This window comes from Rhinolophus hipposideros, assembly GCF_964194185.1.
Source record: "Rhinolophus hipposideros genome assembly, chromosome: 9".
NCBI lineage: Eukaryota > Metazoa > Chordata > Mammalia > Chiroptera > Rhinolophidae > Rhinolophus > Rhinolophus hipposideros.
Window position 1 is genome coordinate 52,568,469 of NC_138055.1, and position 23,235 is coordinate 52,591,703.

The window sequence follows — 23,235 nt, forward strand, 5'->3', positions numbered from 1 at the left end:
CCAGACAGGCTAGAGGGTTCCAGCACCTTTAGAGGTGCAGAGCACCGTGCATTCAGAAAGGCTGGGCTGGGTTAGTTTATATGCCCTATTCCCTTCCTCAAGACAATTTATTGCCACCGTCTGGAAAATTGTCATAATGAATCTACAAATCTATTGTGTCTATGCTGTGACTTATGCCCCTTTAGACATAGGGCTTCCGTGCAGTGCACAACCTATATAATGACACACTGCAAGCCTGGAGGGAGCACCAAGAAATATGGGGTCGCTAGAGCTTTGGAAGTGGGTGTATGTAGGGGGAGTGGTAGAAGAGGCTGAAAATAAACGAGTCGCTTCTCTGGCTCTCCACGTTGCCCCTCCTTGCAGCTGCTGTTGATAGATAGTACCACCTCCTGTGGCTACGACCTGACATCAGTGGGAGAGGACAGTCTGAAAAGAAAACTATTTACTCTCATCCCCCCTGCTGTAGGGAAGGCATGGCCATAGATACTAAAACTAAAGGAGAGCTCTCACTTGTTCAGCCTGCATCTGAGAGGTGATGGAGATCACCCATGGCAAGAGGGCAGGGCTGAGTGTGAGGTGTGTAGGGGCAGGGCTGTAGCTCTCCAGCTCCTGCTGACAGGTCTCCAAGGAACTGAGGCATTACCTGGTGTCAGAGGGTAATTTCCTGGGACATCAGAAATCCCAAGTGCTTTTGGTTTCAGGGTCAGATGAGGTAACGTCAAAGTTAAACAAATGCAAATATCGTGTCACCACATGGACCCCAAACCTATTCTCTGTTACCTGTGCTTTGACTCCATAATATGGAGAACAGATTGACCTTGATGATAGATAGTACTTTCCCTGAACATATTAAACTGGGCAGGATAGGGGGAAAAGAATGGCCCCTCCCAGAAGGACATACATAGACACAGTAAAGAAGGCTCTGTGTCTGGACTTGTCCACACACGTTTCCTTCACCCTCTGCGAGACCGTCTGCGCCTCCTCTTCAGTCAGGTCCCCACCCATAAGGCCCAGTACTCAGGCCCTGATCACCTAGCGGTTGTGGGCTCTAGGAGCCCACCTGTGGCTCTCCAAACCTGTCCTCCCAGCATCCTCCCCCCTCTGTCTTGTCTACTCCAGCATTAGCCCCTCTCAGGCTGCTCCTCGCTTCTGCCCAGAGGGGCCCTGGTCCCTGGCATCTCATCCATCCCACTTGATTTCTACCCTGGATGCTCTCAGATGCTGGCCTTGCATTCCAGGCCGTTCTCTTGCATTTTAGCCAAGGGCACATTTCGCTCACCTCTCGCCTTCTGTCCTCACCTTTACCTACATCTGCATCCACATTGCAGGCAGAAGGCCTGAGGGCCCGTCTACCCCAGCCCTTGGACCTTGCCCATGAATTAACTATTCCTGCCCGCTCCCTGGTCCTGGCTCCCTCCTCAGAGCAAGTTTAATTGTTTCCCGTCTTCAAAAAGTCCCCTGCTGGCTACCAACCCATCTTCTTCTCCTTGTCCTTTAAATCATCCTTGTCTGCATGCAATGACCTGGACTCTGCCCGAGGTCCCTTAGTGGTCTAAGTGGGGAGCAGGGGGCCAGCTCAGCAACTTCTCCTGCACTTGATCTCCAGACTGCCTCTCACTTCTTCCAAGGGGAAGAACAAATGTCGGGCCAGAACCCAACTGCCCCAGAAGCAGGCTCAAGCCACCAAGCCGAGGAGGGCGAGAGAGATGAGGTTGCCACACTGCACCCAGGCTGAGAAGGCTGGTCCGCGTTGGCCGAAGCACACACTGGCATCCACACCCCCACCACCTGACCATGCACACACGTGCACACCTGCAGGCTCACGTGCACATGTCCATGCGCGTGCACATACATACACACACACTTGCTCTGTCTCAGGCTCTTTGGAGCCTAAGTGCAGTCTCAGGAGAGCTTCCTCACACACCCAACCCCCTCCTTGCCTTCCTCCCCTCTCCCATGCAGAGGACTGGGGTAAAGCACGGTGTCTCCCTGCCCCTACCCCCAGGCCAGCTACAGCCCTCTTGCTGTCACACAGGGACAGCCGCCTGTGGCCTCGCTCACAAGCCCCTGCCATTCCCCAGGAGAGCCTGCCTCCCTCCCAAATTCATAGGCCACACTCCCCTACCCTGGCTGAGCTGGATGTGAGGAAAGGCCCTTGGGATTTGGGAGAAAATGTGGGCTTTGAACCAGGGATACGTGGGTTTGAATCCGGGCTCACGTACTGTATAACCCTGGTCAGGCAGCCTAACCTCCCTGGAGCTCAATTTCTCCAACTGTTACAGGGCATTACATCCGCCTTGCAGAGTGGCCGTGCGGATTTAAAAAGATAATGTATATAAAGCACACAGTCCAGTGGGGGTTACAGAGTAGTGTGATAAATGGTACCTGAGCAGTAGTCCAACCTCACTGAGTGACTCTGAACAAGTCCCTTCCCCCTGGGGTTGGGAGAACTCGGAGGGTGTTTTGTAAGGGAGGTTCCTTCCAGCTGACACGACAGAAGGGCCTCATGCCATTTCCCAGCACAGGGGGCAGAACCAGCCCCTTTCCATGCTTTACCTTGTGTAACCCTCACAGCAGCCGTGAGATCGTGCTATTGTCATCATCCCGCTTTTACACATGAGGAGGCTGAGGCAGAGATGAATCCGTCCCCACGGTCACAGAGCTGTCACACAGTGGCAGACGGTTTGGCTGTGCAGTCTGACCAGAGCCCAAGCCTCCCTGCTCCAGCCCTACGTCCTCACAGCCAGAGGAAAGAAAGCCTGAGGCCATGACCCAGCCTACACCAGAGCTCATTTCCTTGGCCCTATGAAAACAGGAGTCTGTATTTGCCTGGGAATGTAGCTGTGTCCCCAATGCTGTATATATAACCTTCCGACCTGCTTTTGGAAGCACCTCCTAGGGCGGGGCGGAGGAGGGCAGGTTCCCAAGTTGCCTGTGCCCCCCAAGCAGGAGTATGTGTATCCTCTCACAGCAAGACAGCCCCAGTGGAGCTGTCCCTTTCCTGCATACTTGCCATCTGATAAGAATCCATTCCCACCCCTAGGCTGGGCAGACAGTTCCTTATTTGGGTCTGTGGCCTTGCCTGGGGGTGGCTGGGGCTCTGCAAGAAAAGGCAACTTTCTGAAAGTCAGGCTCCTGCCCAGCTCCTTCTTCAAGCAGAGGCTTGAAGGGCCAAGTGCCCTCCTACACCCAGGAGGCTGCATCCACTGAACTCCACCCACAGAGCGCCCGTCTCCAAACTCAGGTGATCATTAAATAGTAAATAGGTGGAAGCGGAAGGGAAGAATTCCTTAAACCCTTCCCTCATTTTTAGGAAGCCTTCCAGGACCATTGAGAGGAGTGGTCTCACAAATGGCCAAAACACTCCATGCCCCGACTTCAGGCCGCTCCAGTCCCCAGGGACCACGCTCAGGGTGGACGCTCAGTGCATTGGGCCCGATGCAGGCTGTGATAGTATGATTTATAATAAGAAATATATATATTTAGTTTTCATCCACTGTTCTTAGCTCACAGCTTCCGAAACCCTTAGAATTTCCTAAACATAAGAGCAAAGAGAGCATCTTTCGTTATGGTTGGTCTCTTGTTCTCAGTTCCTGGAGTAGCTTCAGATACAGGGGTAAAATCGGTGTCTTGTAACAAGCCCCTTTCAACCACACCTGAGTTTATGTTAATGAGGTGATTTTTGAGAACCTCTGAGGTAACTTTAAGGATGGAGGCTGGTTGCCAGGGGAACCACCGGATTAGATGGTTGGAACTTTCAGCCCCACCCCCCCCCCACCTCCTGGGAAAGGAGAGGGGCTGGAGATCAAGCTCAATCGCCAATGGCCAGTGATTTAATCAATCATGCCTAAGTAATGAGGCCTCCACAGGAAAAAAGGATGGGGGTTCTGGAGGTTCCGGGTTGGTGAACTTGTAGAGGTGCTGGGAGGTGGTGCCCTGGAAGAGGGCGTGGAAGCTCAGCACCCCTCCTCAGCACCCCTTGCCCTGTGCCTCTCTTCCCTCTGGCTCTTCCTGAGTTATATTCTTTTATAATAAATCAGTAATCTAGTAAGTAAATTGGTTTCTTGAGTTCTGTGAGCTACTCTAGCTAATTAATTGAACGAAGGCGGGGCATGAGAACCTCCAATTTATAGCCCATTGGTCAGAAAAGCACACGTGACAACCTAGACTTGCAATTAGCATCTGAGCTGGGACTGAGTCCTTAACCTATAGAATCTGAGGCTATCCCCGGATAGTTTCAGAATTGAGCTACATTTGTAGGACACCCAGCTGGTTTTGCAGAATTGGCTAGTGTGGAAAACCCGCAGATTTGGTGTCAGAAGTGAGGCAGTGTGTAGTGTGTGAGTAGAGGGAGTGTGTTTTTCCCTGACACTCCACTCCCAGCCTGGCATGCAGGGGCAACAAACACTCGCGCTGTCACTGTAGGACCCTGGTCATGACACCTAATCCCTGCCTGTCAGCTTCACTTTCTTCCGTTGTCAGATGAGACAGCTGGGGTAGATGGTGGACCTAACTTTTCTCTCACGAGGACTCCTTTAAAGTAAATTGTATACACGATGCGGTGTTAAGGGCCCCCAACCATGCTGTGTCAACGCCCCCCTCCAACTCCCTAAGGAGGCCCCTGGCACCGTCTCCCCATCTTACAGAAATTCTAGGATTCAGAATTCCATTACCCACGGGAGGGAGGGACTGGACCAAACAGGGCTGGGGGCGGGGAGGGGAGGAGGGGCAGCTGCGTGGCGGCTTCAGGCCTGTGGAGCAGGGGCTGCTGCCGCCCTCCTGGGCAAGCTCCCTGGGGCTCCATTATCTCAGCCCGGGACAAAGGGGCTGGAGTGGAGAATCCCATTGTTGGGCCTCGTATGGAAATCTCATTAATCTATTCACCGAGGCTCCCACAGGCCTTTTGTCCGAAGCTTTTTGTCTGCTGCTCACAACTGTTGCCCCGGGGGGTCTCTGGCCGCTTGGCAGAGCTTGAACAGGACTGTTCCCCCATCCACTGGGCCCTGCCCCCTCGTGCCAACCCCCCGTTACTACAAGAGGAGAGGAGAGGGAGGGAGGGGGCAACAAAAGGACCCCTAAGGATGGGCCACCTGCCACAGCCCCAGCACTCACCACACAGGAAGCTCTCCCAGTCCCGGCCAGAGAGTGCCCCCATAGTTGGACGGCCAGAACCCTGCGGGGGTCGGGGGGGTCGGCCAGAACCCCTCTGGGGTCTGGTACAGGGCCTAGCAATAAATGTTTAGGGGATGAACCCAAGGAGACCAGAGGCAACTGCAAACTCCTCAGTGCGAGGGCTGCAGCCTGTTTTCTGCACGGAACACTGTCCTGTTTCTAGCCAGCCAGCAAACACTTTCAGGACAGCTTCAGCCACTAGAGACACAAATTGGATCAAACTGTGATCCTTCCTCATGGACTCTGTCCTCTAACAGAAGACAAGGTGCAGCTGGTCAAGAAAGCATGAAAGAAAGGAAGGGAGAGAGGCAACAAAAGAAAAAAAGAATGAATTCTGGAAGATCAGAGGCAGTTGAGGCTATTTTTGGAGGGGGATGAGAGCAGCACCTAAAATGGGTCTTTGCAGATGGAAAGCAGTGGGGCATATTCGTGGACTTGCGGTTGGTGAAGGCGGAGGGGCTGGAGCGCGCAGGCGTGCTGGCACAGCCGTGTCATCACTCACTCACAGCCCACCGCGCCCGTCTGCGTAGATACTGTTTACAGATGATAAAACCCAGTCCCAGACAGTAGGTGCGGCCTGGCCAGGGTTGGCAGGGGGCCTCCTTGGTCTGCACAGTCTTTTCCCACCTCTCCAGGCAGTGGTGAGGCAACCGTGCAGATGGAGGGGCAGACCCCTGAGGGGAGCAGGAGTCTAGCCACAAGACCTGAACACTCTCCCTCCATGTATCTATGTTCCTTGGCTGGAGAACTAGTGTACTTGGAGCTGGGGAAGGGGGAGGGGAGGGCCATAGGAAGATGGGGAAGGGGGTCACACGCTCTGAGCTCCAGGGAGTGGTAATGGTCAGGGCCGGCGTGTCACTGTTGGACTGATTCTTTTTGTGTCTTGGGGCAAGTTGCTTGTTCTACTGTGAACATCGCAGCCTTCTCTGATGCCTCCAACAACGCCAAGCAAACCAGCTTCCCTCTCTATGCACAGGGCCTGAAGAATCTAGAAAAAAAATCAGCCCTGCTCACGCAGGCCTACAGGCCTTTGCTCACACAATCCCACCCACTGGAAGTGCCCTCCCTCTGCCAACTAACTCTTTCCCAACTTTCCAGGTTCCCGGCAAGTCCTGCCTTCTTCGTGCTGCCTCCCAGCCCTAACTGACCCCTTGCCTTTGGGGGAAGCTGGAGAAATTCCCTTCTGGCAGCAAGAACAGGGGATATTCATCCTCTTGTGCCCGGTTCCATCCTCTTTCAACACTTACGGACATTGTTCCCTCAATTCTCTCTTCTCCTGCGCCATCAATTTCCCCCTCTCTACTCTGTCATTCTCATCAGCCCACAGACGTGCTGCTATTCTTCCATCTGAGGGGGGAATGTCCAAAACACTCTTGATCTCCCTCCAAATGCATCCTATTGCTTGCTTTTTACCAAAACAAAAAACAAGAATAAAACAGTTTGAAAGCCACCTACTACTCTTCCTAACTCCTCCTCTCCAGTTCTCTCCAGAGCCCTTGCCAACCAGGCTTTCACCTCCCGCGCTGCACAGGCTCCAAAGGCTCGAGTGAGCGACCCTGCTGTTACATCTGATGGTCAGTCCTCAGCGGGGCGCAGCTCAGCGGTACTGGACTCAGCTGACCCCCCCTCCTTCCTGACACTTCCTCCCTGGGTTCCGGCCCCCTCTCCTCCCAGCCTCTGTCATGCCCCCTTTAACCCCCTCCCCCTGAGTTTTGCAGAGCCCAGGGCTCAGTCCTTGGAACCTTCTCCCCACATTAATTCCTTGGAGACCCCATCTAGTCTCGTGACCTTGACCGTCGTCTGTACTGAGGCTTCCTAAACGTGGTTCTCCAGCCTAGTTTTCCCTCATGCGCTCCCCACTGGTGTATTCATTCAGCCTTCTTCCTCATACCACCTCCACTTCAATATTTCATTGGCATAATGGACATGTCCAAACATCAAACTTCTGATTTCCTCACGCTGGTCCTACACGCACGGTCTTCCCCATCTCAGGCAATGGTAGGTCCATCCCGTCTTAACTATTCCGGCCAGAAATCTTGGGGTTCTCTGACTCTCTTTCACACCTCAGACCGGCAAGTCAGACTGGCCCTGGCTTCAAAATCTGCCCAAACCTTATATTCTCAGCACCTCCAGCACCATCTCGCACTGCAGGGCTCTGCTCTCACCTCCCCATTAATACCCGTGTGCCCCACTCTATTCTCAACACCATGACCCATGAAAATGTGTCCGATCATGTCGTTCTTCTACCCACAATCTTGTTCAGAATAAAGGCCAAAGTCCTCACACAGCCCCCCAGGTCCTAAGGACCTCCTTCCCCCTCCCTTCTGCTGCTGTCCCCTGCCCCCCCCCCCCAGCCACACCAGACTCCGCTTGCTGTGTTCTGTGCCTGCAACACTCTTTCCCCAGATTTTCACAGGGCTCACAACCTTCATTTCCGTCAGGTCTCTGCTCACCTGTCACCTCATCAGACACTGTCCCCCTCGACCCGATGGTCTCTGTAGCACCCGTGATAATCTGAGCTACTTGTTGCTTTATTTTCTTGTACCCACTAGAAAGTTCTATGAGAGGAGAGAGTTTGTTTTGTTCACTGTCATATCCCAGGCATCTAGGACAGTGCCTGGCACGTAATAAATTCATAACAGACTCTGTAGAATGGAGGAATGGATGGATGACTAGATGAGCAAAGAGGAATGAAGTTGCCTCTGTGTCCACATAAAGGAAAAAGTCCGGGTGACTAAATTTGAGATGGTGAGAGTGGCAAGAGGCCAGGTAATTACCTCAGGGGTGCACAGGGAAGGGTGCCTGAAGCTGAGGGGCACCCAGCCCAGCACCCAGGCGTCCCACCTGGCCTCCCTTTTTTTTTCCAATCTTCCTCCTTTCTTCCCCCAGCCAGGCCTCTGGGGGAGGACAAAAGGGGCGATGGAATTCCCATCAAAGGCCACCGGACACATGGTAAAGAGATCAGGGCCCTTGGGATCCTGCTTCCTCAAGGTAGTGAGGCCTCCCCGCCAGTCTGGCTCCTCTCTGGGGTGGGGAGTGAATGGGGGGTATACTCTGGCCCTGGACTCCTCATATGTCAAATGCCAAACAGCAGGAGGTCAGCCTGAGTGAGACTGGCCAAGGGGGGTGGGGGGGCCATCTGGGCTGTGTGTGCATGCAGTGGGGGGAGGGGAGAGTGCAGAAATCCCTGCCTGTGTCCGTGGTCAGGGCCACAGACAAGCTGTGACCATCTGTTGTCTTGAGAGGCCAGGCCAGGGGCCCAGCACCCTTGAGGATAAACCTTCCCTTTCCCCCAGCCTTCTAATGTTTGCAAAGAACTTTCATGGTGGTCATTCAGTCTCACTCTCACAACTGCCCTGCTAGATAAGCATATTCTACCCATTTTACAGAAGAGGAAATGGAGGCTTAGAGAGGAGTGATTCTCCCAAGGTTGAAAGAGCTAGTAAGAGGGGAAGCTGAGACTCAGCCCATTCTGCCAGCCCTTCCCTCTCTCAGCCTTGCCAAGGTGCCTCAGCGCCAAACAGGGCCCCCTCAGGGCTCTGCTCTCAGGCACAGCTCCAGCCCAAGCCAGCCCCTTACACACCTCTTCCAGGAAGCCTTCTAGGACTGACCCAATCCCCCCAAGGAAGTTCCTAAGATGCCTCAAAGTCTAGAGCTCTGTACAGCCTCCCCTTTCCCACCCTGGGCTGTTGGTCTGTCCCTGGGTGTTTGGCCCCCTCTGGCCCAGGACCTCTCCAGGGCAGCTCAGACACCCACAGGAGTAGATGGTCCCCTAACTGCAGATGGTCCACACTGAGGCTGGACAGCCTGACAGACTGGAAGGGAGAACCTACGCTGAGAAGAGCCTTGCCAAGGTCACAGTCAGGAAGGGGTTTGTACCCAAGGGTTTGGCTTCAGCCGCTGAACACAGCTTGTAATCCTGTGCTACCCAAACTGCAGCCCCTAGCCACAGGGGGCTATTTAAATTTAAATTCACTCAAATTTATTAATTATTTTAAATTATTATTAAAAATACATTATTAAGGTTAAAATAAATTAAAAATTCACTTGCTCAGTAGCACTAGCCACGCTCAGGAGTCACGTGTGGCAGCGGCTACTGTATGGGACAATGCAGACACAGAACATTCCTGTCATTGCGGAAAGTCCTGCTGGGCAGTGCTGCTCTAATCTCATCCAGGACTCGGGTCTGCAGCCGGGTCTGCAGCCGGGTGCTTCCCACAACAACTGGAGCCTTCCACGGCTTTCTCTTGAACTTAAGAGTCTCACTCCTTAGGATCGCCAGGTAGATTTCCCTAGGACTCAGACGGCTTTCCTTAGGACTCCTAGGCCGTTTTCTGGCAAGGCTGGGCTCCAGCGTCCCCAGAAGCCAGGGAGGGGGCGGGGTAGCTGGACGGACTACTCCCCATCAGGCCGCCTGCAGCCGGCTGGGAAAGGAGGGGCAGGCTGAAGAGGAGCAGAGAAAGGTAGGACAGGGCAGTTTGTCATCTGGCCTTTCCGGCTGTGCTTCCTGCCCTCCCCACATCAGCTGCTCAGTACCCATCCCCCCTCACCTACCATCCTCATCCTCATCCAATCCCAAGGACAGATGGGGGCCGACAGGGAGAAACGTGACCACAGTGAAAGCACTCTCAAGTGGCAACAGAGTCCGAGGGTCACAGCTGTGTCCCCCGAGGCCTGGCCAGTCCCTCATGTCTGGCCTTGTGTCAGCCAGGCCTGGGCTAAAGCTAATCTCAATGAGGGGAGGGGTCCATTTAGGAATCTTAGTGGGAGATTTAGGAATCTGTAGGTGCTGGATTGTTCCAGCAGACACAACTGCAGTTAAAACTGCAGTCACTCATGGAGTTACTCATTCATCCATCCATTCAACATACATGGAAGAAGTCCCCATCATGTCAAGATGTAATAAGAGGATGTGAAAATGGACAGGTGGGCTCCCTAACCAGCTTGACCAGGTAGAGACGTGGCTTATTCTGGGCTTAATCCAAGTTCCAAGCTAGATAGTCACTGCCCAGTGGTCAGCACTCCCCCAGCTGCTGCCATGACCCCCCCCCCATAGTCTCTTGGCCAATCACAGCACTGAAGGGAAAGTCCCACTGCCCGGTGGCCCCCAGGGAGTGTATTAGCACATTTGAACCCCTCAACCTGCAATGACAAAGCCTCGGGCCTTGGGAGGATACAGGAGTTGTCCTCTCTCCCCTCCCAGGGGGAAGCTCAGGACGAGATTAAGCATTCTGGGGCACAGGAATTTGGGGGCCCCAACTCCAGCAGTGAATAAGCGATCCATAAAATCCCAATTCACACACTCACTGATCAAAAGGCCTATCTGCCACTCCAGGCTGGGGTGGCTCCTGGGCTTCCCCCACTCTTGCACAAAGTCCTGGGGAACCCTGAGCTGGACCCAGGACACAGTCTCCTGACGTTTTATCTGCAGACTCGGTCCCACTCCCGATCTCCACGAGGGGCATCTGTCCCCAGAGCTTGGGGACCTGCCTGTACCCCGTATGATCTGGCTGCCTGTGGGGGGTGGCCCTCCTGGGAGCTGTCTTTGTCTGCCCTCCGTAAATAACAGCTCTTTTCTCTCCTGTGTGCCCCGGGGCTGCCAGGGCTGATTTCAGCCTCATCAGCGCTGCTAATCACTTTTCCAGCTCTGAAGCCCTACTCTCCCCCCTCCTCCTTCTTTCCAACAGCCCCTCCAAGTTTTCTCTTCAACCTCCTCCTGGTGCTGTCACTGCTGGGGGTGCTCTGAGCCCTTTCCTTCACTACCGCATCTTACCCCTCCCTCCAGGATAGGCAAAATCCAGGAAGAATACCTGTCCCCAACCCATTTCCTTGGAGATACCTGGTAGGGAGAACTAGCTGTTACCTCCCAGAGGCCATTGCATCCTGGACTGGGGCTTGTTCTCCATGTCATTCAGTCTCCACAGGAGGCTGCTCGGGGGACTATGGTTGGAGCCCATTCTACAGCAGGACACACTCCTTCCTTTCTCCTCTCTCTCCTCACCTCCTGGGCTGCTCCCAGGGACTCACAGATGCAGCCTGGACTCATCAGTGACCTTAGTTAGGAAGGTGTCTGAAGGCCAGCCTGAAAGACTGACCAGGGCTGCTGGTCTCTGAGCTCCCCCTCAGCAAGCCCAGGGGGTCCACGTGGAGGTCACAGCCCCACCTCCCTCCTGTGGCTCATGAGGTCAGCTTCCGAGATGTGGGACAAGTGTCTCTTTCTGTTTCCTCTGGTGAGAGACGGGGAGTGGGGGGGAATGTAGCACCTCCCTCACAGGCTGCTGTGGGCAAAGAAGGAAGGGTGGTACTTTCAAGACTGGCTGGAGGGGGGCCTGGGGAAGGGGCAGGACACAGGGCAGGCGCCTAAGAAGCTGGCTAGGTGCCTCAGCCTGCGAAGGGGGGGGCGGGTGACGCAGGAGAGGGAATGCTTTCTAGTGTCAAAAGGATCCAACGGGTTTGAGGGCCTCAAGGAGAGAAGTGCAATGTCTGAGCCACCTGCGAGCCCCTGGGGGGAGAGCACCACCCTGGAGGAGTGAGTCCCTGTCACCCTGACTCGCAGGAGGGTCTGCAGAGGCTGTGAGGGGAACCAAGCTCATCATCCCTAAAAATGCGGTCCCAGGACTTGCTAGCCTGACCTCTGACTGGGTCCTGCGGCATCAGCTCGCTCTCACCAGCACCTCCTGTGCCAGCAGAGAAGCCCCAGGGCCCTGACATGCTCACCCTTCCAACTTCTGCCTCTTCGAAACTGCCCAGCAAGGTCACACGCCCCTTCAGGTCGCTCTTGAGAGCCCACTGTGTCAGACCCAACTTCATCCTGAGCCACACCTTTCATGGTCCCTGGAAATCTTAGGGGGAGGTTTAGGAATCTGGGTGAGACTTTAGGATCCCTGGAGGCCCACCAAGCCCCAGACTCAACACGTCCAGGAAAAACATCTGCCTTCTTTCTCCAGGTTCGTTCGTTCACTCAGGAAACCCTGGAGGCCTGCGCCTCCTCCACCCATCTAGCTGGTCACTGCGCCCCCAGACACCCTCTGAAAGGACCCACATACTCTCACATTCCCCACCACAGCTGGCCCAGCATCTGAACTCATGTCTCTGCCCTCCTAATCCGCTTCTGAATGGCTGCCTGGGTGGTCCTTCTATCTAAAAGACTCAACCCCCACTCACCATGGCCGGACAGCAAACCCCAGAGCCTGGCACCAGAGGGAGATTAGTGTGTCCTTCCTTCCAGCCTTGGCTCCTGCCATTCTGGCTCTTTCTGGCCGCTCTGGCCACGACAGTCCATTCTCTGGGCCATGCATGTTCCTGCTTCCAGGCCTTTACTCGGTGTGGCCTCTGCCTAGTTCTGCAGTTGGGCACCCAGACTGTTAGGTCACTTTGCCTTTGATGCCCTTGCTGGCTCCCTCCCGGGTGCCCACCTCTGCTCCTCGGTCCTGCCACTCAAAGGCCTTATTTAGAGTTGATGCCATCTGCTCCCCATTCCCTGCTCTGCTCTGACACCCCGCCTCAGGGCCTGTGCACAGCAGTTCTGTAGCCCAGCAGTCCCCCCTACTCCCTTTCCTCTCTGTCCTTTTCCCTCCCAAAGTCCCCTCCCTCCAAAAACTACCCGATACAATGGGGGTAAGAAGAGCAGGGCCTTTGGAGGACTTTCTTACAATAGAAATTACTTGTAAGTAATTCCTCTTTTTAAAGATGATTTACTTTTTCATTGAGGCACAAAGATTTGCAGCTGAAGCCTGTGCTTTGCCCCAGCTAGAGCCAAGCCCTCTCTGGAGCATTTAGCTTCTCCGCACAAATGATGGAGGCAGTAACAGGCATCCCAGGGCGCTCGGGGTCTCAGTGCATTCGCGCCGAGCGGGCACCCGTGTGGGAGGCTGTGGCTCTGTCCAGCGTGGGCCGCACTGCTGTTCGGGGCTGAGTGAGACCCTTCTGTGCCTGTCTCCTCGTCCCTGGGACCTGGCCCTGCATGGGTGTGGGATGCAGCATGAGCTCAGGGCCCTCTACCACTTTGCAGGCACAGGTCCCTTTTGCTGTCTGGTAAACATGGCCCTCTTCTCAAAAATACTTTTTCCATGCATAAGATAGAAATACACAAGACAACAATGTTGTAGCTATGTATGGTAATAGATGTTAACTAGACTTTTGTGGCGATCATTTCACAACCTATGCAAATGTTGAATCATTAAGAAGTACCTGAAACCAGTAAAATGTAATACGTCAGTTATACCTCAATTAAAAAAATAATGCATGGGACGACTCTGTCAATCATACCTCAGTAAAGATAGGGAAGACAACATTTTAAAATACATGGTGCTACAAAGGGAATTAATATCACTGGAATACAACTGTAGCCGTGAACTCGTCCAGGGTCATAGACCACAGGTCTCAGCGCAAGACACTAGAGCCGGCCCCCACCCCCACCCCCCAAGCCAGGTTTAGGATCCAAGGTTGACTGCAGTTCGTGTAGGTGGCATGTGACCTCCAAAAAACTTAAGCTTCAAAGGCTAGGTGATCCTATGTTCCTGGGCACAATACGCCCCCCTCCCAGTGCCTGGGGGTGGGTGAGGGACGCGCCCCAGCAGGCGAGGCCTACGCAGAGGTGAGGAAGCAGGCCCAGGCAGCCCACCCAGGCTTCCCCAGGGGCGCCTGGGCCCCTCCACCCTTCCCAGCCCGGAGGTGCTGAGCTGAGTAACTCCAGCTATGCAGCCTGGCCGGTCTACCTGGGTGTGAGTGGGCAGGGTTGTCCTCAAGGGGGGTGGCCCCCCACACCTGCAGGGCCACAGGAACAGAGAGAGAAAGAGAACTTGGGGGAGGGTGCGAGGCAAACACCGGCCAACCACAGCCACTCCTGTCTGCTCCTGTGTGGATCCCAATACATGCACAAGCACGGCTCTGCTGACGCATTAGTTCCTGTGATCCTCACAAAAACCCTAGGAAGCAGGTGCAACTGACGTCCCCACGTCACAGGGGAGGAAACTGAGGCTCAGTTAACTTGTCTGAGTCGGCAAGCTAGCACATGGTGCCACCTGCCTGGGCAGTCTGGCTCCAGATGCTTTTCTGCTTCTCACCTAAGAAGCGGCCGTTCCGTTTACCAGCTGAGCAAGCGGAGACATGGGTTGATTCCCGCCATCCTCCCCCCACTTAGCCCTCTTCTCTCGACCACCCCCTCCACACTCAGCCACACACCACAGAGCTTAGCACATTTCAAAGTGCTTCTCGGGACCAAATAAGTCATGGCAGGTCTGAGACTCCAGACCCTGGCGACAATCACTGCCACGCCCTGAGGAGAGTGATGAGAGACGCAGGGCAGCACGCAGCCCACAGACCAAGGCTTGGGGAATAGGGAGGAGAAAGTTTCCTGAGGACCAGAGATCTCCAAATACCTGAACGACTGGCAGGTGGCAGACTATGCACCTCTGCAGCCCTTCCACCCCTCCCCCTTCTCGAAGGAGGTGAATGCTCCAGGAAAGATGTCTGGCTTAATGTTAGCTGAGAACCTGTGGCTTGTCTCCAGAAGTGATGAGCTCCCCGTCAGTCAAAGAATTCAGCACAAGAGGCCCCGGCAGGGTGAAAGGCTCTCCTCCTCTCTCGGCCATCCCCACTTGCCTGTCTTAGAGGCACTGCAAACGCAACAAGTCCCACACTGAACTCCTAACCACCACCCTGATCCTCGAGCTGCCTTCCCCATCCCAATGAGGCAGCTCTAGCTTTCCCAGTAAGGGGCTCAGAGCCTGAACTCCAGCCTGAAGAGGGCTGTGGTATGGAAGATGGTGACATAGGAATGGCCATGCCACATAGGGCACAGCCTGTCTAGAAAAGGAGCCCCTTAGACGAGTGAGGGTCCAGCCACTAATGAATGCTGTCTCTCTGAGGAGCTGAGTGGAAGGGGCAATTTCCCCTGGTGGCCAGAGTTCCCAGGGAACCCACAGGCAGACTTAGGGGGGCAGAACTACATGAAAAGGGGGGGTATTGAATTTTTTCAGTATAACCTGAATCTCACCAGTTTTCTTTCCCCACTGGCCTGGAAAAAATACAAACACCCCAGACTCTTGATCATCCATCGGCCAAATAGGCCAGTCAGCAGCAGCTGGACTCTGTTTCCCACTAATTCCCACTGAATTAGGGCTTCTGTCACCTCTGAACAGCCTCCCCCTGAGAACTCAGTCTCCTTGGGACTCAGCCGGTGATGCAATGCCCTGCTGTGAGGTACTGGCCTTTTCCCTGAGTGTCTCCTCTCCCACCCATCCTGTGCCCACTGCACAGCTCTGAGCATGCCACCCCCCAGCTCACATGCCTTCAGTGGTTCCCTTCTACACAGGGAACCCAAAGAGAGCAGTCCTGAAAGCGGAGCCTGTCCCTTTGCTTCTTCACTGGTACCTGACTGTCGTATAAGCTCCTTGAATGTGGACCACATCAGAAAATAATGGTGGTTGAATGAATGGCTGCCTGGGTAAAATACCCAGGGCCTGGCACTACTGGGAGGGCCCGACCAAATGGGCAGGGGTGTGGCCGTGCTTTACATTAGGTGCCTGTGGCAGAGCAATGCCAGCTGGAGGGATGTGCTCTGACCCTCCCTGGCCACGTGGGAAGCTGAGGGCTGTAAACACGGGAGATCTGCGGTGTGAAGGCCCTGGGACACAGGTACCCAGGGGGTGCATGGGGAGTCTCAGGGGCTCAGGAATCCCAACCCAAGCTGGGCACCCTCTGGAGCCTGGCTGAGGTACACCAAGGACCCTGCACAGAGCTGGACACCGCAGATGCTCAACACAGGGTTGTCAGAGCAAAAGGCAGCCTCTGTCACATCTTCCCAGCCATCCCTGATTAATCCCAGCACCGGGCTGGGGATCACGGGGCTCCAGTCTGGGGGGGGGGGTGAGGGCAGGTAGAGGGAGGTTTGCTTCCACCTTCCGGGTGCCTGGGGTAGTCAGGCTGGCTGTCGTCTCCCTAGCCCAAGTTCCCCTCTCTGCCCTGTCCAGGCAGCACTGCTATAGGTCAGAACGTTCACATACATGCTTTCCCCCTTCCTCCTACATTAGGAAGTGGTTCCCTGAAGTCCCCAGGTTCCAAGGCACTGAGCAGGTGTCCAAAGGTACGTGTATATTGCAGAGACAAAGGGCACACTATTTGAAGCCAGGACTCTGTCACCTAGTGTTTTCATCCCCATGTGGCAAATGAAGATGCAGAGTCAGGGATTTATCTAGGGTGATGACACCTGACTAGCGGCAGGGTCATTGCAGCCCAGAGTTTGGCCCCGAGGGTGAGGGCCATGACAGGTCATCAAAAAATGGGGTCTGGGCCACCGCCCTATGGAGGCTGGCCCGTGGCCACTGCCCAACACTTCCATTCATTAGAACCCCCCACCTCACCTCCAGTCCCCAAGGTGAATCGGGGCAAGGCACCGGGGTGGTTCCCACCGCAGTCCCCTCTCCTTAGCTGGGCCAAGTGGGGAAATGTCAGCATCAACGGCAGTGACAGCCCGGAGCACTGTCACTTGCATTTCTGATCAGGCCCTCACGGGCCCACAGTCATTCAACACTAGAACTCAGGGTTTCCAGCTTCTGACTCCTGCCTCATTTAATTCGCACAATGCTTATGAGATAGAAACCATTCCTGGTCCCATTTCACAGATGAGACATACTGTAGAGTATTTAATAAATGCTGCATAAGTGGTAGCTATGATTTATCAAGACACTTATGAAATACTTGGAGGAGAGCTCGATTTTCCTGCCACTCATCCTGGTTCCTGGGGACAAATGGCTTCTAAAACAAAAACCCTGGACATCCTTTGTCCAGACAACACACTCAGATGAGATGATGACCCCACACCCTGGCCCAGGCAGCAGGAACCTTCCCCATTCCAAGGCTGGCCCATCACCTTGATCCTCTACCCCTGGTCCCTTAGCTCATCCCATCCACCTGCCAGTACTAAGCCATGGAGACAGCACCGTGTGTGGCGGTAAAAGTGCTGCGCTGCAGGCCCGACTCTGCCCTCAGCACGTCATAGGGTGCTGGGCTAGGGTGAGGGCTTCTTGATGTAGGGTCCCCATGGGCTCCAAGGACTCTTAAGAACCCTCTAAAGCAGAATGCGAAGTTCGGTGTAGATGGATAGAAGTGCATTTTGGGGGGACAGCTTTCATAAGTCCCTCTGAGGAGTCTGTAAATCAAAAAAAGTTATGGGCCCCCAGACTGAGTGATCTTGAAGCCCCCTTCCATCCTAGTATTCTTGGGCTGTATGCATTTCGACATAAACTCCATTCTCCAACCTTCAAGGCCAACTCAGCTGCCACTGCAGGAAACTCGGGTTTCTTGCTTCTTTGACTGCAGCACAAGGCTTGGGACCCGGTACCACAGTCTTGCAGGGTCTCTCCTGCCTTGCTCTTCTGTACGAGCCTGCCAGCTCCCAGAAGGGAACAGGATGAGCCCAGGGCTGAGATGGCAGAAAACAGTATACCCCATGTGGGCTCGCCCCTGGCCACAGCCTCTGTCCACTGGAAGGCAGGGGCTGTTGCCGACCACAGGTGCACCCAGGCCCAGGGTCCATCTTTCCCTGCTGCAACCCTGGGACCTCACTAAACCTCTCCTGCGGGGGGCCTGGTTTTCATTAAATCGGGTAAAGGAGTCATTAACTGCCAGCCCAGTCAAGAAGCAAAGTTCTAGAAGGCACAGGGAGGGTGAGGGAGACCAGCCTGTCCTCTGCCCTCCCCGGCTGACCGATGGTGGGGGGAGGGGGAGTCAGGGAGGCTGGGCTCCTAAAGGGTCCAGCAACTGCAGCAGTAGGAGCCGGGGGTGGAGAGTGGGGGCAGTCTTGGCCCAGATAATAAGCAATTGTTAATGTGATCCATATGGATCCTGACTGGCCTCTCTGTTTAACAGGATGATAATGGCAGGGAAAGAATGCTGATCTGTGGGGAGAGGAAGGGGCAAAGTCCTCCCCTGACTTGGGGGGAGGGGGAGGACCAGCAAGGAGGGGGAGGAGGAGAAGACCCACCCAGGGGTCTCCACCCATCCAGGAACCCATAGTTATTTGCCTGAAAGTGTCCAGATTCCATGCTTTGTAGGCTGTCCTTACAAAACCCCTTTAATTCAGCCGACAAATATTTATGAGTCATCCACAAGGTGCCCAGCCCCGTGCCAGGCCCATGGGGGCAAGGGGCAGGAAAGGGTATGTTCCACCTCCATCCTCCAGGAGGCAAGGCCTAGGGTGGAGTTGGCCACAAAACTGAAGGGAGGTAGGTACAGGTGCAGCGCCAGAACATGGAGGGACAGGCGCGGGCTAAGAGCTGGGGGCTCCGAGGAGGCTTCGCGGAGGAAGTGTGGCATCCGAGTTGGGCCTTGAAGAATGAGGAGGTTGTGGAAAGACAGGGACAATGGGGAAGGCATTTGGCTGAGGGAACAGCAAGAGAGCAAAGGCAGAGAGGCGTGAAATTGCGCGGAGAGTCTGAGATCTCAGCAATAAAGCTGCAGCCCAGGCAGGGGAGGGAGGGGACTCCTGCTCCATAAAAAGCTGTGGTCATGGAGGAGCAGGAGGAAGGCAAGTCAAGGCTCTGGGAAAGACACAGTGGGGGCTGGTCCCTCTGCCCTGCCCCCTCCAGTCTGGGTACTGGTATTGTCCACTCCCAGGATCCTTGGCTCAGACCATCCTTATACCACTGCCAGAAAATCCCGCGGGGCCGCAGATGCCATCCCTGTGTCTCTCAGTCCCCTCTTCTTCTCCTGGGAAGATGGGAGGCCCCCCCCCCCCAGGAATGGGGTTATCTGGGCCTCCCAGGAGCAATTCCACTGCCTCGGGGACCTAAATTCCCTTTGGCCCAAGAGGGCTTCTTTCCCCCATAAGATATTACAGCGAGGGCACGGGGGTCGCTCCTTACAAGGGTGACTGCTGCGGACGCCAGTGGAATCAAGTGGAAATAAATGAAATGGCGTTAAACATGGGAAAGGGGGATTTACGAGGCCTGTCACCCGGTCCAGCAGCGCCGGCCCGCAAGCCCCGCCCCTTTCTCGCCCACCCCTGGAAGCCCGGCCCCGCCCCCGACCCCCGCAGCTCCCGCGGCTGCCGGGTACCGGTGCTGCGGCTGAGTCCCCGCAGCGCCTCGCCCCGAGCCGCCCAGCGCGTCCGTCCTCTGCAGCTAAGGCTCAGTGGAGAACGGCGTTTGCTCGCAGCGAGAAGCTCGGGGAGGGGAGCTCCGAGGAAGCTCAGCCCAGGAGGACGCACAGGGGTTTCAGGTTGGACTCGGGCGGGTGTGGGGCTCCCTGTGCGGCGCCATCCGGCCCACTCCACAGGGAAGGCTCTGGGCCAGGAGAATCGAGAAGTTCGCCCCTCTACCCCGCAGAAACCAGAGTGAGGTTGGGACCGAGTCCCGGTTCCTCGCTGCCTGGCCGGGGGCGGGAGCCCGCTCAGCGGCGGCAGTCGCGCGGACAACACAAACATTCTTCCGTCTTCTATTCTCCTCCAAATTAGGTATCCATGGAGACTGGGCCAGGCAGCCTGACAGCCCCACGGCCTAATCCTGATTTAGTGACCGTCCCTTTAACAGCCCACCCACCCGTCCACCCACCCCTGCGCTCTGGGCTGCCGCTGGGCGCAGGCTCCAGGCCGCTCACACTCTCCCCCGCGCAGACCCCTTTCCAGGCCTCCTCGCCCAAGAGGGGCACGGGAACTGGAGGGGCCGGGTAAGGGAGCCTGCATTTGCTGAGCACCTACTGTGTGCCCAGCCCTCTGCGAAGAGCCCTCTACAGAGCTGGTTCCTAGCAAGGGAATGTGTGTAGACCAATAGCGGGCTTGTGAATTGGGGAAGTTTAAGGGGCTCCGTCTAGAGAGCTGGGCGCTCAGAGGGTCTCCCTTGTAGCCTGTAGCCCATGGGTAAAGGTAAGTGCAGCTTCCTGCGACACCCTGACGCAGATGGAGGCTATGCTCCCTCTGGCCAGAAGAAAAGAAAGGAAGCGCAGGGCGTTAGGGGCGCAGGGCCCGAAGTGGCCTCAGTCTCCTGTCACTGCCCCGTCACGATGCTGGGGAATCTCCGGGCCAGGAACCCAGCCCCCAACCCCCCCTCCCACACACACAGGGGCCGCTGGACAAAGACCTGACGGTGTGGGAGGGGCCTGCGGGCCGGCCCTCAGGCTCCGGACACAAGATACTTCTGGGACACGAACCCGCAAATCCTGGCTCCCCACCCCCCAATCCCGCAGGCTCCCCCCAGAGCCAGCTACTCGCTATTGCTGCAGGCTCCGCACCAAAGGGGGCGGCGAAGAGGGTGCCCATCGGCGGCGAAGAGATCCCCTTCTCTGCCCACCCCTTCCCCCTCTGGTAGTGACCCTCGGCTCCCACGCACCCGCCCGGGTCTCTTGCTGGCCTTGCCCTTCGACCCCCACCTAGTTGAACCTCGCGACCCACAGCCCCCGCCCTCTCCGGCCCTCGCACTGTCCCGCACCCGCGGACAAAGCTCCGGACACCCGACCGAATGGTCACCACCCCCTGACCCCGGCCCCGCCGCGCGCTTCCGTGCCTGCCCTTGCCCGGCCCGCGGCCCCGTACCTCGGCATCCCGGCCGGGTCCTAGGTGAGTGTGCGCGGCCTGGGGGGTCGTCCGGCCCCGGGACTGGGGCACGGGCCGGGGGCGACAGGCCGGGGCTGGGGGGCAGCGGTGCTCACCATCCTGGAGCCGCTACTGCTGCGGCTGCTGCGGCCGCCGCGGCCGGGAGCGGGACTGGGCAGTGGGGGTGGCTGGACAAGGGGCCGCCCCGGCTCCCCCCGCAGGCAGGACCCCCACCCCCACCCCCGCCTCCCCTCGCCCGCCCCCAGCGCCCTCCCTCGCAGGCCTTTGCTCCCCTCCCCTTCCCCTGCTCCTCCCCTCCCCTAGCGCCCCTCCCTTCCCCCAACTCCCGCCCCTTCTCCGGCCCTCTCCACCCCCCCGCCTAGTCCCCGCCCTCCCCCACCTCGCCCCCGCCCCGCCCCCACCTCCCCTGGGCTCGCCGGCCCCTCTCCTCAACCCTCCTTGCCTAGCCCCGCCCCTCTCCCTCCCCGAGCTCTAAAATAAATTAGCCACCTGGGGGGGGAAGAGCAAATGACCCTTGGTGTGGAGAGTGTCCATGCGCTATTCTCAGGCCCGCCCCCTGGGCCTGGCCGACGGGGCGGGAAGTTGGGGTGGGGGTGGAGGTTGGGCCCGCCCGTCAGGGTGGGGGAGCTGTCCGCTGAGGGGGAGGTGGCCGGGACTGAGCTGCGGGCCCGCCGAGCGTGTCCGCTGGGTGTGAGCGGCTTCCTGGGTCGAAGGGCAAAGGGGGAAGCAGCCGGGCCGGCCCGCCCCGTCCGCTAGCGGCCCAGGCCCCTCTCCCAGGACTACCTCTGTCCCTGGGCCAAAGCTTTGATTACTCACGCTTTCATCCCCCCTTCCCCGCCCCCAGGTGAACTAAACACCTCCAGCGTCCCAGACTCGGGTGGGCCAGCCCGGGATGCGGAGGGTGGACACACACAGCCGGCACGTCCATCGCGCTGCACAGCGCCACTCCGAGTGCGAGTGTGGGTGGGTGCGGGGGTGGAGGGAGAGCCCCGGACGTGGGCGGCAGAGGGTGGGGTGTGACTTCTAAACAGTGGGCTTCACCGGAGGGCTTCCCCCACGAAGGCCGTATTCCCACTGGGCCAGGCAGGCCGAATGGTGGAAGGTGGAAATGGAGGGTGAATCCCAGATTTGCGGTGTCCAAAGGTGATCATTGATTGGTGCCTTCATTCAACAAATACATGTTGAGCGTCCACGCTGTGCCAAGCATTGGACTAGGCGCTGGGACACGTGAGAGGGTCACAAAGGCACATCCCTGATCTTTTGGAGCTCCCAGTCCAAAGAGCAGACAATTCTATCAGACACACAGACAAAAGGCTTCGGCCCTCAGAGGTGACCCAGCCTGGAAAGGAAGCCTGCAAGGTGAGGGACCCACAGGGGAACCCAGTTTGCCTCAGAAGGTTCTAGGAGATGGGACTGAGCGTAAGTTGAGGTGGGTCCAGATACATTCCCCGAAGGAGATGTTGAGCAGCCACCAGAGGGTCCCAAGACCATCTGTGTTCCCACTCAAGGGCAGTGCTTGAGGGTCCTCTCTTTGGAGGTGATTTTGTTTTCCCCTTTTGCATACTGTTCTGCCTAAGTACCAGTAGGACAAGGTTGCCCTGCGCCCCTCACCCCCAGCCTGTAGGGTAGCACTCTGTTCTCTGTGTTTTGCAGAATTCTAAACACTTCCCTTCTCATGATTGTTCCCGTGGGAGCTCTGGGTTCTGACCTCCTTAGGGCACCTGTAGGTACTACCCAGCAAAGGAAAGAAGGAGGCCCTCAACAGCTCCCAAGTTTTCCCCACCCACACATGGAAGCACAACCAGCACTTAAGCAGGTTCTGGAATAAACCAAGGTCAGGATCTTCTCCACCCCCAGAATCTTCTCTGCTTCTTTACTCCACGCCTCCAGGACCACACCCTGGCACAGGGGAGGGATGTATCAAGGCTCAGAATACTAGTGAAGCCCATGACTTCAGAATTAGAAAGGCAGGAGGAAGCAGGCCACAGCCACCACCTGAAGAGAGCTGAACCCTTTGATGAAGGGATGACCACAAGGATAACAGACATAAAAGGATCTCATTGAGTATTTCTTACTGATGGGGCATCTGAGGCTTAGAGAGAAGTGACATGCGTTGGGTCACACAGCAAAGCTGGATCTAGAATCTGCTACGGTCTTTCCACCTCACCTGTCAGACCCCCCAAGGGTTAGAGAGAGAAATTAAGGGGAAGCCAACGTTCACATGAGCTGAGTGACCTCAACCACCAGACTAGTGCTGGGAGGTCAAACCTGGCATTGCCGGAGCATTGCGGCTGGGTGTCACTAGGGGCAAGCTCAAGGGCGAGGTGCATAGGAGTGAAGATGGAGGAAGGAATTGATAATGTGCTCCCCTGGAGCAGGGGTCCAGTTCTCCATCCCCCGGGAGCCCCGGAGAAAAGGCTCTTCCAGTGCGAGTAGGAAGGACAAGGTCAGACCTCTGGAAGGCCTTCCCAGTAAGATAGAAGGACAGGCCCGGGGGCTGAGCAGGCCTTTGC

At 56.4% G+C, this 23,235-nt stretch overlaps 1 protein-coding gene across 1 annotated transcript in view; it reads right to left on the bottom strand.

The window, feature by feature from the left end:
- FIGNL2 (fidgetin like 2) overlaps positions 1 to 20,902 on the bottom strand; it is a 28,482-nt gene extending 7,580 nt beyond the window's left edge. Inside the window, exon 1 of the mRNA XM_081060247.1 lies at positions 20,702 to 20,902. The gene's annotated coding sequence lies outside the window, so the exon portion shown is untranslated. The remainder of the gene's footprint in view (positions 1 to 20,701) is intronic.
- Positions 20,903 to 23,235: the final 2,333 nt, after the last annotated feature.